Source organism: Eublepharis macularius, chromosome 17 (assembly GCF_028583425.1).
Source record: "Eublepharis macularius isolate TG4126 chromosome 17, MPM_Emac_v1.0, whole genome shotgun sequence".
Classification (NCBI taxonomy): domain Eukaryota; kingdom Metazoa; phylum Chordata; class Lepidosauria; order Squamata; family Eublepharidae; genus Eublepharis; species Eublepharis macularius.
Genome location: NC_072806.1, coordinates 46422187 through 46444487, shown reverse-complemented (window position 1 = coordinate 46444487; position 22301 = coordinate 46422187). Strand labels below are relative to the sequence as shown.

Here is a 22301-nt window from a genome sequence, read left to right as displayed (position 1 = left end):
TTACACTCCCTCTTGGCAGTGTTTTTCTACCCGTCCTAATAATGGGCTGTCGAAATAGCAAAGCACCGCAAGAATAGAATTCAGAAGAGATTTTTATGGATTTATCAGGCAGAGTAATTTTAACATGCTCCCCCCCCCACCCCGAGGGTCGGCCTACAAGTCTTAATATTTATACCAGCTAACTTTTGCCTTTCAGGATACAGAACTTGGTTGGAGGAGGGGACGTCCTTTTGGATTTTATCCACGGCCTGCTAACTGCTACTTTCAGCCATGGAGTCGGTAAATACTTTGCTGTCTTTTTACTTAAGCACTTTCTCCTTGATCAGTGTAATAATTTATATAAAAGTGTATATGAAATGAAGATACAGATATGATAGTGATGCGCTCTCCATTCTTCAATACAAATATTTGAATAGAACTTGAGAGAATGGCTGAGTTGGAATTGAGAAAAAAGTAAAATATTTGGGTATTGTTTTGAAAATATGAATTGTATGTTGTATCAAAATAATTATATTAAGAACTGGAATGAAATTATAAGCGATCTAGTGAGATGGGAGAAAATCAACTTGTCAATTTTGGGGGAAAAGGAGCCATGATTAAATTGAAAGTTTTACCCACAATGTTATTTTTATTCTAGACAATTCTGGTTTTGACAATGAAAGCACCCTACCACATACGAATACAAATATTTCTTGCTGCTTGGAGGAAGTTGGAAGGGATCTCCAGGGTCATCTAGTCCAACCCCTTGCGTAATGCAGGAAGTTCACAACTAACCCTCCTACACCCCGAGTGAACCCTGCTCCATGCCCAGAAGACGGCAAAAAACATCCTGGATTCCTGGCCAAACTGGCTTGGAGAAAATTGCTTCTTGACTCCCAAATGGTGATTGACATCTCCCTGGGCATGTAAGAAAGGGCCACGAGAACTATGCACTGATGCAACCCTTCCTGCCCTCCCCCTCATGCTCTGCTTTGGTTCATAGAATCAGCATTGCTGTCAGAGGGCCATTTAGCCTCTGCTTAGATGATTTGAACCTGATTTCATGTAGATATTGTGGAGGAAGGCATTTTTGCTAATTTGCATTTTAATGGATTTTGTAGTCTGCTTTAAGAGTTATATGAAAACGCTATAAAAATCTTCCCAGTAACGATTTTGATCAAGAAGCTCAAGTGCAATGATTCCACTTCAGTAAGTGCCACTTTTTAGAGCACCCTGTTTCACTTCTGTTCTTTGAAATAAGGTTCAAAGCAAGGTGTGCTGAGCGAGGTGTGTCTGCTGCTCAGACTGTCCAAAAGACCCTCTGCTTGGACAACAGTCTTAAGCAGAGACATTGTGATTTCATCTGATGGTTGTGAGGCTGTCCAAAGAAAAAATAGAGGGGGAAGATGGTCCAAACAACATTCCCAGTGGTATTAGGCCGTGTCCTGTATAGTGATTTTTTTGAGTCTCCAGCTTTTGATTGATTGCCTGCAGCTGTTTATTTTTAATGAGTTTATTGCTATGTTTCAGTTTGGATTTTATCTAAGCTTTACAGTTTGCTTCTTTTTCATGCTGAATGCGAGTAGAGCAGTGAGAGGCAGTTTTAGTGTGCAGGGACACCCTGAAACTTATCTCACTGCTGCTATAGCAATCTGTAAGAGAGGCAGCATTAATCAGTGCTCCCTCCACTCATGAATATGCCTTTTTACACACTGAGAACATATTGCAGGCAAAACTTTGTGAAGAGGCAGGTTAGTGTCCAGGGAGACACTGAACACTCTCTCACTGCTCTATTAGCATTCTGCGCGAAAAAGAGCATTGCAAAAAGACTCATGGCATAACAGAGAGGCAGTGTAGTACAGTGGTTAGTGTCCTTCCCTCAGTTCTGCCACGGTGCAATTCTCTCCCCTCCCATAGTGGGTTTGGACATACTGAAAACTTACTGCAGGCAGGATTGCGGGAGGGACAGTGAGGGAAGGGCACTAACCACTGTACCACACTGCCTCTCTCCTATGCCATGAGCGGGAGAAGCCTTTTTGCAATGCTTCTTTTTCATGCTGAATGCTAGTAGAGCAGTGAGAGACAGTTTTAGTGTGCAGGGACACCCTGAAACTTATCTCACTGCTGCTCTAGCAATCTGTAAGAGAGGCAGCATTAATCAGTGCTCCCTCCACTCATGAGTATGCCTTTGGACGCACTCAGAACTTATTGCAGGCAAAACTTTGTGAAGAGGCAGGTTAGTGTCCAGGGAGACACTGAACACTCTCTCACTGCTCTATTAGCATTCTGCGCGAAAAAGAGCATTGCAAAAAGACTCATGGCATAACAGAGAGGCAGTGTAGTACAGTGGTTAGTGTCCTTCCCTCAGTTCTGCCACGGTGCAATTCTCTCCCCTCCCATAGTGGGTTTGGACATACTGAAAACTTACTGCACGCAGGATTGTGGGAGGGACAGTGAGGGATGGACACTAACCACTCTACCACACTACCTCTCTCTTATGCCATGAGCGGGAGAAACCTTTTTGCAATGCTTCTTTTTCATGCTGAATGCTAGTAGAGCAGTGAGAGACAGTTTTAGTGTGCAGGGACACCCTGAAACTTATGTCACTGCTGCTCTAGCAATCTGTAAGAGAGGCAGCATTAATCAGTGCTCCCTCCACTCATGAGTATGCCTTTGAACGCTCTCAGAACATATTGCAGGCAAAACTTTGTGAAGAGGCAGGTTAGTGTCCAGGGAGACACTGAACACTCTCTCACTGCTCTATTAGCATTCTGCGCGAAAAAGAGCATTGCAAAAAGACCCATGGCATAACAGAGAGGCAGTGTAGTACAGTGGTTAGTGTCCTTCCCTCAGTTCTGCCACGGTGCAATTCTCTCCCCTCCCATAGTGGGTTTGGACATACTGAAAACTTACTGCAGGCAGGATTGTGGGAGGGACAGTGAGGGAAGGGCACTAACCACTGTACCACACTGCCTCTCTCTTATGCCATGAGCGGGAGAAGCCTTTTTGCAATGCTTCTTTTTCATGCTGAATGCTAGTAGAGCAGTGAGAGACATTTTTAGTGTGCAGGGGCACACTGAAACTTATCTCACTGCTGCTCTAGCAATCTGTAAGAGAGGCAGCATTAATCAGTGCTCCCTTCACTCATGAATATGCCTTTTTACACACTGAGAACATATTGCAGGCAAAACTTTGTGAAGAGGCAGGTTAGTGTCCAGGGAGACACTGAACACTCTCTCACTGCTCTATTAGCATTCTGCGCGAAAAAGAGCATTGCAAAAAGACTCATGGCATAACAGAGAGGCAGTGTAGTACAGTGGTTAGTGTCCTTCCCACAGTTCTGCCACGGTGCAATTCTCTCCCCTCCCATAGTGGGTTTGGACATACTGAAAACTTACTGCAGGCAGGATTGTGGGAGGGACAGTGAGGGAAGGACACTAACCACTGTACCACACTGCCTGTCTCTTATGCCTTGAGCCGGAGAAGCCTTTTTGCAATGCTCCTTTTTCATGCTGAATGCTAGTAGAGCAGTGGGAGACAGTTTTAGTGTGCAGGGGCACACTGAAACTTATCTCACTGCTGCTCTAGCTATCTGTAAGAGAGGCAGCATTAATCAGTGCTCCCTCCACTCATGAGTATGCCTTTGGACGCACTCAGAACATATTGCAGGCAAAACTTTGTGAAGAGGCAGGTTAGTGTCGAGGGAGACACTGAACACTCTCTCACTGCTCTATTAGCATTCTGCGCGAAAAAGAGCATTGCAAAAAGACTCATGGCATAACAGAGAGGCAGTGTAGTACAGTGGTTAGTGTCCTTCCCACAGTTCTGCCACGGTGCAATTCTCTCCCCTCCCATAGTGGGTTTGGACATACTGAAAACTTACTGCAGGCAGGATTGTGGGAGGGACAGTGAGGGAAGGACACTAACCACTGTACCACACTGCCTGTCTCTTATGCCTTGAGCCGGAGAAGCCTTTTTGCAATGCTCCTTTTTCATGCTGAATGCTAGTAGATCAGTGGGAGACAGTTTTAGTGTGCAGGGGCACACTGAAACTTATCTCACTGCTGCTCTAGCTATCTGTAAGAGAGGCAGCATTAATCAGTGCTCCCTCCACTCATGAGTATGCCTTTGGACGCACTCAGAACATATTGCAGGCAAAACTTTGTGAAGAGGCAGGTTAGTGTCGAGGGAGACACTGAACACTCTCTCACTGCTCTATTTGCATTCTGCGCAAAAAAGAGAATTGCAAAAAGACTCATGGCATAACAGAGAGGCAGTGTAGTACAGTTGTTAGTGTACTTCCCTCAGTTCTGCCACGGTGCAATTCTCTCCCCTCCCATAGTGGGTTTGGACATACTGAAAACTTACTGCAGGCAGGATTGTGGGAGGGACAGTGAAGGAAGGGCACTAACCACTGTACCACACTGCCTGTCTCTTATGCCACGAGCGGGAGAAGCCTTTTTGCAATGCTTCTTTTTCATGCTGAATGCTAGTAGAGCAGTGAGAGACAGTTTTAGTGTGCAGGGGCACACTGAAACATATCTCACTGCTGCTCTAGCAATCTGTAAGAGAGGCAGCATTAATCGGTGCTCCCTCCACTCATGAGTATGCCTTTGGACGCACTCAGAACATATTGCAGGCAAAACTTTGTGAAAAGGCAGGTTAGTGTCCAGGGAGACACTGAACACTCTCTCACTGCTCTATTAGCATTCTGCGCGAAAAAGAGCATTGCAAAAAGACTCATGGCATAACAGAGAGGCAGTGTAGTACAGTGGTTAGTGTCCTTCCCTCAGTTCTGCCACGGTGCAATTCTCTCCCCTCCCATAATGGGTTTGGACATACTGAAAACTTACTGCAGGCAGGATTGTGGGAGGAACAGTGAGGGAAGGACACTAACCACTGTACCACACTGCCTGTCTCTTATGCCATGAGCGGGAGAAGCCTTTTTGCAATGCTTCTTTTTCATGCTGAATGCTAGTAGAGCAGTGAGAGACAGTTTTAGTGTGCAGCTGCACACTGAAACTTATCTCACTGCTGCTCTAGCAATCTGTAAGAGAGGCAGCATTAATCAGTTATCCCTCCACTCGTGAGTATGCCTTTGGACGCACTCAGAACTTATTGCAGGCAAAACTTTGTGAAGAGGCAGGTTAGTGTCCAGGGAGACACTGAACACTCTCTCACTGCTCTATTAGCATTCTGCGCGAAAAAGAGCATTGCAAAAAGACTCATGGCATAACAGAGAGGCAGTGTAGTACAGTGGTTAGTGTCCTTCCCTCAGTTCAGCCACGGTGCAATTCTCTCCCCTCCCATAGTGGGTTTGGACATACTGAAAACTTACTGCAGGCAGGATTGTGGGAGGGACAGTGAGTGAAGGGCACTAACCACTGTACCACACTGCCTCTCTCTTATGCCATGAGCGGGAGAAGCCTTTTTGCAATGCTTCTTTTTCATGTTGAATGCTAGTAGAGCAGTGAGAGACAGTTTTAGTGTGCAGGGGCACACTGAAACTTATCTCACTGCTGCTCTAGCAATCTGTAAGAGAGGCAGCATTAATCAGTGCTCCCTCCACTCATGAATATGCCTTTTTACACACTGAGAACATATTGCAGGCAAAACTTTGTGAAGAGGCAGGTTAGTGTCCAGGGAGACACTGAACACTCTCTCACTGCTCTATTAGCATTCTGCGCGAAAAAGAGCATTGCAAAAAGACTCATGGCATAACAGAGAGGCAGTGTAGTACAGTGGTTAGTGTCCTTCCCTCAGTTCAGCCACGGTGCAATTCTCTCCCCTCCCATAGTGGGTTTGGACATACTGAAAACTTACTGCAGGCAGGATTGTGGGAGGGACAGTGAGTGAAGGGCACTAACCACTGTACCACACTGCCTCTCTCTTATGCCATGAGCGGGAGAAGCCTTTTTGCAATGCTTCTTTTTCATGCTGAATGCTAGTAGAGCAGTGAGAGACAGTTTTAGTGTGCAGGGGCACACTGAAACTTATCTCACTGCTGCTCTAGCAATCTGTAAGAGAGGCAGCATTAATCAGTGCTCCCTCCACTCATGAATATGCCTTTTTACACACTGAGAACATATTGCAGGCAAAACTTTGTGAAGAGGCAGGTTAGTGTCCAGGGAGACACTGAACACTCTCTCACTGCTCTATTAGCATTCTGCGCGAAAAAGAGCATTGCAAAAAGACTCATGGCATAACAGAGAGGCAGTGTAGTACAGTGGTTAGTGTCCTTCCCACAGTTCTGCCACGGTGCAATTCTCTCCACTCCCATAGTGGGTTTGGACATACTGAAAACTTACTGCAGGCAGGATTGTGGGAGGGACAGTGAGGGAAGGACACTAACCACTGTACCACACTGCCTCTCTCTTATGCCATGAGCCGGAGAAGCCTTTTTGCAATGCTTCTTTTTCATGCTGAATGCTAGTAGAGCCGTGAGAGACAGTTTTAGTGTGCAGGGGCACACTGAAACTTATCTCACTGCTGCTCTAGCAATCTGTAAGAGAGGCAGCATTAATCAGTGCTCCCTCCACTCATGAGTATGCCTTTGGACGCACTCAGAACATATTGCAGGCAAAACTTTGTGATGAGGCAGGTTAGTGTCCAGGGAGACACTGAACACTCTCTCACTGCTCTATTAGCATTCTGCGCGAAAAAGAGCATTGCAAAAAGACTCATGGCATAACAGAGAGGCAGTGTAGTACAGTGGTTAGTGTCCTTCCCTCAGTTCTGCCACGGTGCAATTCTCTCCCCTCCCATAATGGGTTTGGACATACTGAAAACTTACTGCAGGCAGGATTGTGGGAGGGACAGTGAGGGAAGGACACTAACTACTGTACCACACTGCCTCTCTCTTATGCCATGAGCCGGAGAAGCCTTTTTGCAATAATTCTTTTTCATGCTGAATGCTAGTAGAGCAGTGAGAGACATTTTTAGTGTGCAGGGGCACACTGAAACTTATCTCACTGCTGCTCTAGCAATCTGTAAGAGAGGCAGCATTAATCATTGCTCCCTCCACTCATGAGTATGCCTTTGGACGCACTGAGAACATATTGCAGGCAAAACTTTGTGAAGAGGCAGGTTAGTGTCCAGGGAGACACTGAACACTCTCTCACTGCTCTATTAGCATTCTGCGCGAAAAAGAGCATTGCAAAAAGACTCATGGCATAACAGAGAGGCAGTGTAGTACAGTGGTTAGTGTCCTTCCCTCAGTTCTGCCACGGTGCAATTCTCTCCCCTCCCATAGTGGGTTTGGACATACTGAAAACTTACTGCAGGCAGGATTGTGGGAGGGACAGTGAGGGAAGTGCACTAACCACTGTACCACACTGCCTCTCTCTTATGCCATGAGCGGGAAAAGCCTTTTTGCAATGCTTCTTTTTCATGCTGAATGCTAGTAGAGCAGTGAGAGACAGTTTTAGTGTGCAGGGGCACACTGAAACTTATCTCACTGCTGCTCTAGCAATCTGTAAGAGAGGCAGCATTAATCAGTGCTCCCTCCACTCATGAATATGCCTTTTTACACACTGAGAACATATTGCAGGCAAAACTTTGTGAAGAGGCAGGTTAGTGTCCAGGGAGACACTGAACACTCTCTTACTGCTCTATTAGCATTCTGCGCGAAAAAGAGCATTGCAAAAAGACTCATGGCATAACAGAGAGGCAGTGTACTACAGTGGTTAGTGTCCTTCCCTCAGTTCTGCCACGGTGCAATTCTCTCCCCTCCCATAGTGGGTTTGGACATACTGAAAACTTACTGCAGGCAGGATTGTGGGAGGGACAGTGAGGGAAGGACACTAACCACTGTACCACACTGCCTGTCTCTTATGCCATGAGCGGGAGAAGCCTTTTTGCAATGCTTCTTTTTCATGCTGAATGCTAGTAGAGCCGTGAGAGACAGTTTTAGTGTGCAGGGGCACACTGAAACTTATCTCACTGCTGCTCTAGCAATCTGTAAGAGAGGCAGCATTAATCAATGCTCCCTCCACTCATGAGTATGCCTTTGGACACCCTCCGAACTTATTGCAGGCAAAACTTTGTGAAAAGGCAGGGTGGTATATTGGTTAGTGTCCAAGGAGACACTGAACACTCTCTCACTGCTCTATTATCATTCTGCATTAGTGTCTGTCCTGGGACACTAATATACCACACTTCTTCTTCACGCAGGCATGAGTGGAGGGAGCATTTACTAATGCTGCTTTTTTGGCAGATTGTTAGAGCAGCAGTGAGTTAAGTTTAAGTTCACCGATGTTCTAGAATTCTGCAAGAAAAGCAGCATTAATAAATGCTCCCTCCACTCAGGGCTCCATGAAGAGGCAGTGTGGTATAGTGGTTAGTGTCCAAGGTGACACTGAACATTTTCTCACTGCTCTAACTAACCACTAGACCACCCTGCCTCCTCTTTAAGCCATGAGTGGAGGGAGGATTTATAAATGCTGCTTTTCTTTCAGAATGCTAGAACAGCAGTGAGTTAAGGTTCCTTGTTTCCTTGCAAACTAAAACTTTCTCTCCTAAAATCCTGCCTTCAGTATGTTTTTAGTGTGTGCACATCCCCTGTGTGTGTGTGGGGGGGGGGATAAATGCAGCCTGGCAGGACTGAGGGAAGGACACTAACCACTGTACGACACTGACTCTCTGTTATGCCATGAGCAGGAAAATTCTTTTTGTAATGCTCTTTTTCATGCAGAACACTGAGAAAATTTTCAATGTGTCCTTGGACGCTAACCATTATATCAAGCTGCCTCCTCATTCAGCCATTAATGGAGGAAGAATTTCTTAGTGCTGCTTTTCTTCCAGAATGCTAGAACAGCAGAGAGTTTAAGTTCCCGTGTGTCCTTGCACACTAAAACTGTCCCTCCTACAATCCTGCCTGCAACAAGTTTGTAGTATGTCCAAAGCTCCTGTGTGTGTGTGGGGGGGGGAGATTTGCAGCCTGGCAGAACTGAGGGAAGGACACTAACCACTGTACAACACTACCTTTCTGTTATGCCATGGGTGGAAAAGTTTTTTTGCATGCAGAATGCTAGTAGAACTGTGAGAGAATTTTCAACGTTTCCTTGGACAATAACCACTATACAACCCTGCCTCTTCATTAAGCCATGAGTGGAGGGAGAATTTATTAATGCAATAAGTTTTTATTATGTCCAAAGCCCCTGTGGGGGGGGTGGCGATTTGCAGCCTGGCAGAACTGAGGAATGGGCACTAACTACTGTACCACACTGCCTCTCTGTCATGCCTTGAGTGGGAGAAGTCTTTTTGCAATGCTCTTTTTCATGCAGAATGCTAGTAGAGCAGTGAGAAAATGTTCAGTGTGTCCTATGACACTAACCACTATACCACCCTGCCTGTCCTCCATTGTCCCCGCCCCAACCTTGTCAGGTAGGTTAGGCTGAGATGGTGTGGCTGGCCCAGGAATTCCGCTTGGGAGTCCCAGATCCTAGCCTGACATGCTATTTAATGCCTCTTTGTAGTGTAAAGAAACATGATCAAAATGATGGACGTGACAGGGCTCCTTCAAAACATAGCAAATCTATTCCAGCATTCCCCCTTCCAGGGGAGGAAGGCACAGCACATACTCACACCCTCCACAGGCTTCTGAAAGTTTTTTCTAGGGTAAAATTGGGCTTGTCTAAAAATGCCAGCGATGATCTCTGGAAGTTGAGGGCAGCAGTTCCTTCAGTCTTTTGAAACAGGGCTGTGGCAAGAAGCTAAAGAGCTCTCCCAGCCCCGCACCGCACTAAACTGTCCCTTTAATTCCTGAAGCAGCAGCTGCACGTGGTTTGAGCTTTTCTCTCTCCCTGCTAGTTGGTGGGCTTAGCAGGCCCCGCCCACATCTGGAGGCAGTTTGGTTCCTCTCAGGCTCCGTAGGAGAGGAGAGGCGGGGCCTGGGCTTTCTCTGGGACGTTTGTCTCCCTGCCTTAGAGCCGTTTGCCTTTTGAATGCGGTTTGAATTGCTGGGCTACATGTGAGCCTGTCTGGAGGTAGGAGCTCAAGCACAGGGTGTGCAGGGGCAGGGCTGGAGAGGGCAGGGGTCACTTGGGACCAGGAAGAGGGGCAATGGCAGACGGATCAGTGCTGGCTCTGCAGGCTTGGGGCATCTGAAAACTCACCCCCTGGCATGGGAAGCTTTTCTCCTGCCTTTGCCTCTCTCTCATCTGGAGTGGCTACAACAGGATGGGCACTGCTCTCTCGGCAGGCTTTGGGCATCTGAAAGCTCAGCCTCCCCCTGGCATGAGAAGCCGCTCCTTACATTTCTCATAGTAAGAGGGAGAAAGGCATGTTAAGATCCTCATGCCTGCTTTCTCCTGCTCAGTTTCTCTTTTTGTGGGGCTTTACATTGTAATGTTTTCATAATCTAATACTAACTGTGTCCAATGGAGGGGGGGTGTCTCCTATTGCAGGCTGGTTTTTGCTGAAAATTGAAAAGGGGCTGATTTAAGTACATGTTCAGAGGTTGCCATGTGCACAGATTGTAATGGCTTTGTTTATTATATCTCCTAGCCACCCCCACCCCAGGTCCTTTTCCTTTGAAAAAACCTTTTGTTGTGCAGCCAAGATCTTTATTTCTGAACCAGAGGAAAATAGTGTTGGAAACCTATCATGCGGCATGGCATGGTGGCAACTCGCCTCCTTGCATTTTTCTCAGGAATGAATCTCTCCCTCCCTCCCTCCCTCCCTCTCTCTCGGCACCTCCCCATACCTCATACCGGCAGTTTCAAAGGTATTAATTTTGAAGCCAGAGACAGGCCCCCTGCAAAGAGTCTTTCGTTTTCTACACAACTCTATTCCTTTGCCTTCTTTTGTCTCCCCACTCTCACAGTCTCAGATGCCATTTCTACATGTACCTTTTTAAGCAGATTGTCCCATTTCGCTTACATTGGCAGAGAATCTATAGGAGGATATGACTCTGTCTTTAAAGGTCCTGCTTATTTTAAAATAAGCTTTACACTTGAGATCATTCCGAAGGCATTGGGGGAACATGTGAATATCACATGGGGTCACAATATTTAATAGTAAAGTGGCCGAGCCATGCGGGTAGCTTTGAGATCAGCCTGTGACTGTCTTCATGCACAGTCAACTCCTCATGCACAGTCAACTAGCCTGCAGTCCTTGTACAGCAATCCTTATAGCTTTATTTCATTTATACCCTGCCTTCCTCCCCAAGGTGTTCTCGTTGACTCTTGTTTTATCCTCACAGCAACCCTGTGAGGCAGGTTAAGCTGAGAGTGTGCCAGGCCCAAAGTCATTCAGAAAGCTTCCATGGTAGAGAGAAGATTCAAACTTGGGTCTCTCAGATCCTGTAAACGCTCTACCCCACTGGGTCTCCCGTTCTCCTGGCTTTCCACAAACTGTACGAAAGTGAATTATCTAGGAGGAGGGTTTTTCTGTGGCTATGAAGGCTGTAATGTACCCAAACGGTTCTGAGAGATACTTTGGAAAAAGGATAGGGACCGTAGACTAAAGTGCTATCCCTTGCTCTCTCTCAGAGTTGAATGGGTGTTATAAGGGATGACAGGGAAAGCAAGGAAGCCGGGAGGCATAGAAAAGAATGTCTGTTCCTTCCCTTTTTAGTTTTAAGGTCATTTCTAGAGCCTTGGTGCTACTAAGGTCCAGTCTTTACTCTCAATCCCTCCACCCTCGAGTGAGGTCAAGATCTGGGCGGGACAGGCCATTTGTCTCCTATTTCCACCTCCTCCCCAGTTTCTCTTGCTAGATAATTGAAAGGATGCTGGAGTTACTCAGTCTCTCAAGAACAGGCCTTTCTCCGTGAAATACAGATGATGTTCTTCTTTCTGTTTCCACTTTTTTGCTTGGAAGTGAACTTTGAAACTGTCTACTGCCACATAAATATTTTCATTTTAAAACTTCCAGATGGATCAGAAGAAAGAAGCTCTTGCTGTACAAGAAAAGCCTGACCTTGAAAAGAAGAGAAGAGAAGGGAAGCGGAAGCCTTGCTTCAAAGCATGGCTTTAACTCCTGCTGCTCCTACGGGTAAGAATTACAATGAACACATATCCCATAAACGTCCCTCACCCATGCACAAGTGAACCTTGAAAGTTGGGTTGTTAATTCATGCTTATTTGATATTTGTTCATAATTGATTCAACTTATCCAGCATAACTTTTCAGAATGTACTTCTAAGTTGTGCTTTAAATTTGCAGTAGATGAAATGCAGATTGTACCGTTGATCTGTAATGTTTGTTTTATTTGAGTTATCGTGTGCTCGTTTTCATGCAGAATGCTCGTAGAACAGGGAGAAAATTTTCAGTGTATCCTTGGACACTAAGCACTATAACCACTAGCCAGTTTACGACACTGCCTCTCTGTTATGCCATGAGCAGGAGAAGCCTTTTTGCAATGCTCTTTTTCATGCAGAATGCTAGTAGAGCAGTGAGAGCATGTTCAGTGTGTCCTTGGACACTATCCGTTATACCACCCAGCCTCTTCATTAAGCCATGAGTGGAGGGACCGTTTGTTAATGCTGCTTTTTTTGAATGGTCATAGATGCAGTTAGCCGTGTTAGTCTGTGGTGGCAAAATCAAAAAGAGTCCAGTAGCACCTTTAAGACTAATCAATTTTATTGTGGCATAAGCTACAATATACCTGACACCTGACGAAGAAAACTTGATATTCGAAAGCTTATGCTACAATAAAATTGGTTAGTCTTAAAGGTGCTACTGGACTCTTTTTGATTTTGCTTTTCTTGAAGAATGCCTGAACAGCATTGAGAAGTTCCCATGTGTCTTTACACACCAAAACTGTCCCTCCTACAATCCTGCCTGTAATTTTGTGTGTGTGGGGGGGGGGGAGACTGGCAGCCTTGCAGAAATGAGGGAAGGACAGTAACCACTTGCAACACTGCCTCTCTGTTATGCCGTGAGTGGGGAAAGACTTTTTGCAGCACTCTTTTTCATGCAGAATCCTAGGACAACAGTGAGATAGTTTTCAGTGTGTACTTGGACACTAACCACTGTACCATCCTGCCCCTTCATTAATCTATGACTGGAGGGAGCATTTAATTATGCTTCTCTTGGAGAATTCTAGAGCAACAGTGAGTTAAGTTTCAGTTTGTCTTTGGACACTAACCATTATACCACCTGGACTTTTCATTAAGCCATGAGTGGAGGGAGCGTTTATTGATGCTGCTTTTCTTACTGAATGCTAGAACATCAGTGAGTTAAGTTTCCGTGTGTCCTTGCACGCTAAAACTGTCCCTCCTACAATCCTGCCTGCAATAAGTTTTTAGTGCATCCACTTCCCCTATTGGTGGTGGTGGGGGGAGATTTGTAGCCTGGCAGTACTGAGGGAAGGGCACTAACCACTGTACCACACTGCCTCTCTGTTATGCCATGAGTGGGAGAAGCCTTTTTGCAATGCTTCTTTTTCAAGCAGAATGCTGGTAGAGCAGTGAGAATATGTTCAGTGTGTCCTTGGGCACTAACCACTATACCGCCCTGCCTCTTCTTTAAGCCATGAGTGGAGGGAGGATTTATTAATGCTGCTTTTCTTGCAGATTGCTAGAGCAGCAGCGAGTTAACTTTAAGTTCACCGACGTTCAAGATCTTTTTCCACCTGCAGCACCTCTAGTGTCATCTATCTCCTGATATGTGACTGCGACCAATTTTATGTTGGCTGCACCACATGCCCCCTGCGATTACGCATCCAGGAACATACCTCTAGATGTAGAGCTCAGAATATGGCATAACAGGGGCAGTGTGGCTCATTGGTTAGTGTCCTTTCCTCAGTTCTGCAAGGGTGTGAATCTCTGCGGCCCCACACAGGGGCTTTGGACATGCTGAAAACTTACTGCAGGCAGGATTGTGGGAGGGACAGTGAGGGAAGGACACTAACCACTGTACCACACTGCCTGTCTCTTATGCCATGAGCGGGAGAAGCCTTTTTGCAATGCTTCTTTTTCATGCTGAATGCTAGTAGAGCAGTGAGAGACAGTTTTAGTGTGCAGGGGCACACTGAAACTTATCTCACTGCTGCTCTAGCAATCTGTAAGAGAGGCAGCATTAATCAGTGCTCCCTCCACTCATGAGTATGCCTTTGGACACCCTCCGAACTTATTGCAGGCCCAACTTTGTGAAGAGGCAGGGTGGTATATTGGTTAGTGTCCAAGGAGACACTGAACACTCTCTCACTGCTCTACTAGCATTCTGCATTAGTGTCTGTCCTGGGACACTAATATACCACACTTCTTCTTCATGCAGCCATGAGTGGAGGGAGCATTTACTAATGCTGCTTTTCTTCATCCCCTACTGGATGGGTAATTGCAGCCTGGCAGGACTGAGGAAGGACACCAACCACTGTACTACACTGCCTCTCTGTCATGCTATGAGCAGGAGAAGTCTATTTGGAAAGCTTTTTCATTAAGAATGCTAGTAGAAAAGTGAGAAATTTTGAAAGTGTCCTTGAACACCAACCATTATACCATTAAATTTCATTGAAGAAACACTAGGAAAACTGGAGAAATTTCAGGAAGGTCATCTCATAGTAGGGGGGGACCTAAACTACATAATGGATTACAAATGGGACAGATCACACTTTGAGAAAAGAACCACTCAAAAAGATAGAAAGACAAAGTTGCCACCCATCTTACAAAGACACAACCTTATTGACATATGGAGACATCTACATGTAGGGGAAAAGGATTATACTTATTACTCTCAAAGGCACAACTCATATACTAGGATTGACTTTATTTTAGTCTCTGATTCAATGCTTGAGCAAGCGATTGATTCCCAAATAGGATCGTGTCTAATCTCTGATCACTCTTGGGTCAATGTTTTAATAGCTTCAGAAATACCAAAACAGTGCTCCAAACAATGGTGTTTACCGAAACATTTACTTTATAATCACCAAGCAGCTAAAGAAATAGAAAGAATCCTAGAAAGAGCCATAGCTGATAATAACTCTGAAGAAATAAAGGCTAATATACTCTGGGATACGATTAAGACAGTATCAAGAGGACATATTATAGCGCTTTCAGCGAATATAAACAAAGAAAAATTAAAATATAGACAGGATTTAGCAGAATCCATTAAAAGTTTGGAGGAAGAACATAAAATGACAGGGAGCAAAAAAACGTAGCAAACATTAACTGCCCAACGTAAAATTTTAGAAACGCTTGACAGTAACAGTGTACATAGAAGTTTAATTAAGTCTAAGCAAAGATATTGGTTTAATACCCCAAAAGCCCTAAGAACTCTATCGAATAAAATAAAACAAAAAAATTTGAAAAATAACATTCACCTACTCCAAGACGAAAACAAAGTAAATCGCCATGATTCCAAATCAATTTTGCAAGTATTTAGAGAATTTTACACGAATTTGTATTCATCAATAAACCCCAAACAAACTAAGATTATGGATTTTCTACACTCACTTAAAAATGTAAAGAAATTGGAAGAGAACCATAGATTAATTTTAGAAAAACCTATCTCCTTACAGGAAACCCTAGAAGCAATTAAGTTAGCCAGAAATAACAAAGCCACGGGACCTGATGGATACCCATCAGAGTTCTATAAAAAATATGCTACATTGCTAGCTCAATATCTAACTAATACTTGCAATTTAGTTTTGGATGAATGTAAATTACCCCCTACCTGGAATATGGCCGATATAGTAGTTATACATAAACAAGGAAAAGACCCAACAAAAGCTGATTCATATAGACCAATATCACTTCTCAATCATGATTATAAATTATTTACATCTATATTGGTCCGACGTTTAAACTCATTCATAAGCAATTATATCCATAATAATCAGGCAGGTTTTATACCCAAAAGAGAAATTACAGACAATATTTATAAAACTTTAAATTTGATTGAGTATTGCAAAAATAACAGGACTGAAGCATTGTTTCTTTCTTTAGATATCCAAAAAGCATTTGATTCGGTTGAGAAAAAATACTTATGTAGCACCCTTCAATTTCTAGGCTTTGGTGAGAAATTCCTAAACACTATTGGAGCAATATATTCGCAACCTACAGCTAATATTAGACTTAATGGTCTACATTCAGAAAAAATTGTAATTAATAGAGGCACTAGACAGGGCTGTCCGCTATCTCCCATGCTCTTTGCTATAGCTTTGGAACTCTTCGCAGTAGCTTTAAGGGAAAATGAAAATATACTTGGAATCCCTATTAAAGATAGTTCCTTTAAAATCTCACTTTTCGCTGATGACATGCTAATTTATTTAACTAACCCAACAACCTCAATGACATATCTCCACCCCTTGTTAACTGAATTTGGTGCTATATCTGGCCTGATTGTTAATCAATCAAAATCACAAATCCTTCCTATCAATCTCTCTAAAAGTACTGAAAACATAATTTGTAAACAGTATAAATATCAATGGGCCTCAAATCATTTAACTTACCTCGGCATTAATATTACTTCCAAATTAAACGACCTTATCAAATTGAATCACCAAAGAATAGCTAACCAAATTAAAGCAGAAATCGTCAATTGGAATAAACTAAAACTTAGCTGGTTCGATAGATTTCATCTAATAAAATCATTTATATTACCTAAGTTTCTTTTCGTTTTCAGAGCAATCCCAATAACAATTCCCATAACGCTAATTACTCAATGGCAAACAATGATCAATAGTTTCTTATGGCAAAACAAACACCCAAGAATTTCTTATTCCACATTGAGACGAAAATCTAGAGACGGAGGTTTTAATTACCCAGATCTCAATTTATACCAAGCAGCAATTAGACTTCTAAACTTACTCCAACTCATCTCTGTGGAAACTACAGCAGAATGGATTACCCTTTTCAATACTCAATTGGACAAATCCTCCTTCAATGATTTAATATGGAACAAACAAATAAATAGACCCAAAAGCATTAACAAAAATACGTTTTTATTAGCAATTTTGCAGACATGGGACAAATTTAAAGCTAAACTTATTCCAGAAAAATCCAGATTCTCCTCATTTGTTAGTCTTGGTTCCCTCCAGGTCAAGAATCAGATTTCATAAATATATTTCAACAGGCTAAGATGACAAGATTAATTGATATAGCTACAAATTCAGGCCTGATGGAGAAATCAGAAATAGAAGACAAATTAATGCAAAAACTGTTATGGTTTAGATACTTACAGATTAAAAATATGATGGAACAAATAGGCATAAAATCAATAATGAAAACTCCCCTGACGGAATTTGAAATGATAATACGATCTTATACAGTTCAAAAAAAAGGAATGATCTCCATACTTTACACTACATTACTGAACACACTGAACAAAAAGCAAATTCTTTGCCAATCCAGCTGGGCCAAAGATTGTAATATAGATCAATCTCTTGAGACATGGAATAAGATTTGGACTTCAACTATATTTAGATCAAACGTTACCCTAACTAAGCTGCAAACATTTAAGATTATTCACAGGTGGTATTTTACGCCTAAGAGACTATCCTATATATATCCATCAGCTTCCCCAAAATGCTGGAAAAACTGTGGAGAGACGGGCACGTTTGCCCATTGTTGGTGGGGCTGCCCTTTTATTAAAAGCTATTGGGAGAAAGTGACTGAATCAATCAGAACAATTACAGGATATGAAGTCCCTTTGGATCCCAAAATCATTTTTTTAGATCAATGGGATGACTTAGCTATACCTATGATTAGAAAAGAATTGTTTGCAACCCTTTTCGTAGTAGCAAAGAATGAGATAGCGTTGGTCTGGAAGAAAGATCATGCACCCTCTGTAGATTCATGGCTTGAAAAAGTGTGGAATCACTTCATAATGGAAAAAACCCATAATGACCTTTACATAGCTGAACAGTTTCCTGTGAATTCCAAGTTCATGGAAAAATGGCTTCCATTCTTTGAATATGTTGATAAAAATAATATCCAGCCTAGATCAAAAATACTTCAATTACTCTCTCTAGAACCTTTACATTATAGCTTATATGTTTTGTTGAACTATATAGCTCTTAACTGTATGTACTTAACTCCCTCCTGTATCACAATAGTTCTGTACTGGTTAATGTTTTGATTTATATGTGTACGTTTGTATGTTGTAATGGTTTATCTGCAATAAAAGTTTAAAAAATCAAAAAAAAAAAAAGAATGCTAGTAGAAAAGTGAGAAATTTTGAAAGTGTCCTTGAACACCAACCATTATACCACCCTGCCTCTTCATTAAGCCATAAATGGAGGAAGCATTTATTAGTGTTGCTTTTCTTGCAGAATGTTAGAGCAGCAGTGAGTTAAGGTTCTGTGTGTTCTTGCGCACTAAAACTGTCCCTCCTACAATCCTGCCTGCAACAAGTTCTGAGTATATTCAAAGCCACTGTGTGTGGGGGGGCGGGCAGAGATTTACACCCTTGCAGAACTGAGGGAAGGACACTAACCAATGTAGCGCACTGGCTCTCTGTTATGCTATGCGTGGAAGAAGCCCTTTTGCAATGCTTCCTTTTCATGCAGAATGCTAGTAGAACAGTGAGAATTTTCAGCGTGTCCTTGGGCACTAACCACTAGACCACCCTGCCTCGTCTTTAAGCCATGAGTGGAGGGAGCATTTATAAATGCTGCTTTTCTTTCAGAATGCTAGAGCAGCAGTGAGTTAAGGTTCCTTGTGTCCTTGCAAACTAAAACTTTCCCCCCTAAAATCCTGCCTTCAGTATGTTTTTAGTGTGTGCAAATCCCCTATGTGTGTGGGGGGGGGATAATTGCAGCCTGGCAGGACTGAGGGAAGGACACTAACCACTGTACTACACTGCCTCTCTGTTATGCCATGAGCAGGAAAATTCTTTTTGTAATGCTCTTTTTCATGCAGAACACTGAGAATATTTTCAATGTGTCCTTGGACGCTAACCATTATATCAAGCTGCCTCCTCATTCAGCCATTAATGGAGGAAGAATTTCTTAGTGCTGCTTTTCTTCCAGAATGCTAGAACAGCAGAGAGTTTAAGTTTCAGTGTGTCCTTGCACACTAAAACTGTCCCTCCTACAATCCTGCCTGCAACAAGTTTTTAGTATGTCCAAAGCTCCTGTGTGTGGGGGGGGGGGAAGATTTGCAGCCTGGCAGAACTGAGGGAAAGACACTAACAACTGTACAACACTACCTTGCTGTTATGCCATGGGTGGAAATTGTCCCCACACCAACCTTGTCAGGTAGGTTAGGTTTTCGCGAATCACAGTTCTCGTCAGATGCATCTAACATGGCTGGATCTATTTTTACTCAGGAGAGAGATTGAAACTATCTGCTGCCACATAAATATTTTCATTTTAAAACTTGCAGATGGATCAGAGGAAAGAAGCTCTTGCTGTACAAGAAAAGCCTGACCTTGAAAAGAAGAGAAGGGAAGCAGAAGCCTTGCTTCAAAGCATGGCTTTAACTCCTGCTGCTCCTATGGGTAAGAATAACAATACACACACATCCCGTAGATGTCCCTCCCCCGTGCACAAGTGTACCTTGAAAGTTCATGCTTGTATTTGTTATTTGTTCATAATTGCTGCAACTTATCCCACATAACTTTTCAGAATGTACTGCTATGTTGGAGTTTAAATTTGCAATAGATTAATAACAGATTGTGCAGTTGATGCATAATGTTTGTTTTATTTGAGTTATCATCTGGTCAGTGTTTAAAGGTTTATCTATGGAAAACTTCATGCACTTCAGTATTACATGTGTTAAGCAAATAAAAGCAGGAATCTTTAAGGTAAAATTGCAAGAGAATCTCATGGTTAGCAGCTAACTGTTGCCATTCTTTTTCTTTACTAAGCGTCTTCTAGACAAGTAATTGAATACCTTAAAAGGGTAATCGAGCAGATGTAACCTAGACGTAGGAACGCTTCAGTTCTTCCTGAACTGAAAATATATTTTAGCTGAAATTTAGACATTAATGTTCTGTATGCTATAAGGCATCGAAGGTAATATTTCCAAAACACCTGGAGTAACTTTTGCATTGACATACAGTTAAGCTCCTGAAAATTCAGACTGTTTCTTGCCAAGGCCTATAGCCAGCCTTATTTTTAAAGGGGGAGTCGCCCAAGAGGGGCATCACAGAATTGTGAGTGACTCCCTAAAGGCTTGTTTCAGGTGGATGGATACCTGCGTTGGTCTGTAGCAGAAGAGCAAGATGTGGGAACTTGTGAGTCTTTTTCTGATTTTTCAGGCTTGGCCAACTTTTTAACTACCCAAAATAAAGGTGTGCCTTAAAGTGGACAACGAAAAAGACAACTTACTTTACTGCTTTAAGAAAATAATAATACCAGACAGAGGGTACCATAATTAGAAGACTGGTGAAGAGTAAACAGCATAAAGAGAATTCAACAGTTACATCTTTTACTAAAAATAAAGCTGAATTGTTCTTGATCATGAGATCCTTTATTGGCATGTAAAAAAATTTAAATACAGAGACTCCATACAAAATGAAATTAAAATACAGATAAGAGCAGGGCAACAGTGCAGCAAAAGCAGTGCAGAATATCACTTGTCTGGGCGTATAGCCATGGCACTGTAGAGGAACTTAGGTACCATTTCCGTTATTTTCCCATCTGGATTATCAAGCAGGAACCGAATATTAAAATCATCAGAAAACTCTGAAAGTTGCGCTAATAAAGGATGTAGAAGATCCCGGTGTAGGATCTTCTGATTGAACATGAGAAAGGCTTCTGTTTTTCTCAGAAGCTTGCACACAATGTGGTATCTTTTTTAGTTATAAAAAGATAAATACGAAACACTCTTTGGTGTTTGATCGCGATCCTGGTCTAGTATAGGTATAAGCAAGTTTTGTTTTCTTTCCTTGAAACTTCTCTGACAGGATCCTGCAGGTGAGAAGAGGACTGTGTACGGCAGTGCATCTTCTTTGTGTCACCAGCTTGTTTGACACCAGAGCGTGTGGCATTTGAAGTCTGAACTCAGCTACCCCCTGGAAACCGTGCCGTGAGATGTTTTCCACTCACCCCAATCCATTTTTTCAGCTACAGGAGGGTTGAAAGGACGCACGTTATGTAGTCCTTTTCATTGTTTCCAAGCCTACCAATTCTCGATACACTTCACTAAATTTTGCATTGGGCACCATTTCCAAGGAGCAAGGCAGCATGTAGACACTGTAAAGAAATAAAATGTTTCGTAGAGTGCCAGTGTAGTGTGGTGCTCAGAATATTGAGGAAGGCCCTGTGAAAGCAGGCTTAAATTTCTGCCCTGGCTGGCCTTGGACTCTCTCAGCCTAACCTTCCTCACAGGGATGTTTAGGTGACTAAAATATATTGTGCTTCCCTGCATTCCTTGGCCTTATGCTCACATATCAGTACATTTATGTAGTACTCTATGTTTAATTACAATTCTCAGAAACCCAAAATTTCTGTGACGCCCTGACATCTACAACCTGACAAAGACTTCTGTTTTGTTTTTAAGAAATATAATAAATCATAGAGTGCCAGTGTAGTGCAGTGGTCAGAATACTGAGGAAGAATCTGGGAAAACAGGCTTAAATTCCTGCTCTGCCCTGGCTGATCTTGGACAGATCCCACTCTCTCGGCCTAACTTACCTCACAGGAATGATGTGATGATAAAAATATACTGTACTTCCCTGCATTTCCTGGCCTTACGCTAACATGTTTGTACATACGTGGTGCTCTTGTCATGTTGCTGTTCTCTGTTTTTTGTAAAATCTGTTCAATTGAATTCTAAGAATCAGCTTTCCTCTTTAAAGAGTGAGCTGGCCTTGACACGAAATGTGAACGAGTATGGAACGAGTATGTGAACAAGTCTCGCTACTGGCCTCAAACCCAGACTTTGCACGCTGGGTTTATAGTGGTCTTTCAGAGCACTAATTGAGTGATGTTGGCCTTTAAAACCAGGTTTCTCCTTGAGAAACAAGCATGTCTTGATAACGGTCAGCGGGATTGATTTGATGAAGAAAGCGCTTATTAAACGCTAAACATTTTGGCTTTAACTTAATCTCTTTCTCCACATAGAAACCACATCTGAGGGTGTGATATGCTCCAGAGCGACAGCAGCCTCGTCGTGTGATGCAGATTAGTCCAAGGCTTCACTTTATGCTTTCCACCGGCACAACATCTCCCGAGTGAAACAGGCGCAAGTAGCGTATAATGTGGATGGTGATCCTTCAGGCATTTCATCCTTGTCATTAGGACATCGAGCTCTAGTTACAGGGAGAAATTTAATGATGTTACTGTGCCACCGCAAATAAAACATACTCTCTATTGACACTCATGCTTCCTGTGTCCTTGACAGCAATGTCATGTGCAGAGATTGAGGAACACGCCACTTCTTTACCTCCTGGAAGGAAACTCTTCAGATCTTTTCTCTTCCTGTGGTAAAG

General features: G+C 43.0%; 1 long non-coding RNA gene across 2 annotated transcripts; it reads left to right on the top strand.

Moving 5' to 3' along the window:
- Positions 1 to 192: 192 nt before the first annotated feature.
- LOC129344802 (uncharacterized) lies at positions 193 to 22114 on the top strand. Of its 2 annotated transcripts, none has more exons than XR_008598416.1 (4): positions 193 to 279; positions 11857 to 11976; positions 19250 to 19364; positions 20775 to 22114. It is a non-coding gene; the product is annotated as an uncharacterized LOC129344802 (long non-coding RNA). The 2 variants fall into 2 exon arrangements; XR_008598415.1 differs by lacking the exon at positions 193 to 279 and adding an exon at positions 9884 to 9965.
- Positions 22115 to 22301: the final 187 nt, after the last annotated feature.